Source organism: Moschus berezovskii, chromosome 9 (assembly GCF_049115385.1).
Source record: "Moschus berezovskii isolate FMDL1 chromosome 9, NW_MosBer_1.0, whole genome shotgun sequence".
Lineage (NCBI taxonomy): Eukaryota > Metazoa > Chordata > Mammalia > Artiodactyla > Moschidae > Moschus > Moschus berezovskii.
Window position 1 is genome coordinate 76,683,154 of NC_142468.1, and position 1,459 is coordinate 76,684,612.

The window sequence follows — 1,459 nt, forward strand, 5'->3', positions numbered from 1 at the left end:
GCAAATATAAGCAAATTAACTATAAACTATAAAACGATATCAAAAATAATTGTAGCTAGAGAATGCATAATTGTACATAAGCTTCGTTACTATAGATATTTAACAAAGAACATGTATTACCTTTATCACTTTAAGCAAATAAAGTATTTTTAAAAAATGATGGTGGTCACCAAGAAAGGAGACAATCCGTGTTTCCTTGAGTATATTTCTGTCTACTCACCTCAACACATCTAGTCTTAGGGGAGAGAGTTGAGAAGGCAGCCTGGAACATACATAGCGGGTCTTCAGTTTACGCATTGCCAATTTCACCTCTTTGTTTCTCAATGTGTAGATAATGGGGTTCAGTATAGGTGTGAAAACTGTAGAGAACACAGAAAGGACTTAATCCACTGGGAAGCTGCTGAAAGGCCAGGCATAGATGAAGATACAGGACCCAAAAAAGAGGGTAAGCACAGTGATGTGGGCAGTCAGAGTGCTGCAGGCCTTGGTCATGTCCACTGAGGAACGGCGTTGCACAGTGACCAGGATGACTGCGTAGGAGACCAGCAAGAGCAGGAATGAAGCCACCCCCATGAGACCACTATCCAAAGCATCAACACTTCAGGGACATACGTATCCATACAGGCAAGTTTGATGACCAAAGTAAGGTCACAGTAATAACTGTTCACAACATTTGGACCACAGAAGGGCAGGTTTACAGTGAAAGCTAGTTGGCTCAAGGAGTGTATGACCCCAATCACCCAAGAGCCTACTACCAGACCTGTACATTTGCACAAGTTCATGATGGTTGCATAATGGAGAGGTTTGCATATGGCTCCATATCTGTCATATGCCATAGCTACAAGGAGCACCATCTCACCACCAGCAAAGACATGGAGTAAGAATATCTGGGCCATGCAGCCCTCGAAGGAGATGGTCTTGGGAAATCATGAATCATCTTGCGGGTTGCATAAGTGGCCAGAAAGACATCAAAAATGGAAAGATTACTGAGCATTATGTACATAGGTGTATGCAGGGTAGGTTCAGAGATCACTGTGAGTACAATGAGGAGGTTTCCCAGCACAATGAGGATATACAAGAAATTAAACAACTTGACGAAGAAATACTGGAGCTTCCAGGAACTGGAGAGCCCCAGCAACACAAACTCAGCCACCCTAGAATTATTTTCTTGGTTCATGAAGTACCTACAAAGAGAAACATTGATTTTTATCAAGAGCAAGAAAAGTAGACCCTGATCCTAAAGGATTCTTCTCAACATTCATTTAAAATGGTCTGGAGTTGCTCCTAATAGAAAATGTTTTATCTATAATTTTAACAAATAGACTCTTCTCTCAATTATCCTTACTGATGAAGGATAGCTAAGAAGTGCAGATACAGTAAATCAACACTTTATTTTATACATTTGTGGGTCAAATATGATGCTAAGCAAAAAAATAAATCTACATTGCAAATACAACAA

General features: G+C 40.2%; 1 pseudogene; it reads right to left on the reverse strand.

Moving 5' to 3' along the window:
- Positions 1-216: 216 nt before the first annotated feature.
- Positions 217-1,177, reverse strand: LOC148776497 (olfactory receptor 4K15-like; annotated as a pseudogene).
- Between the last annotated feature and the right edge of the window lie 282 nt (positions 1,178-1,459).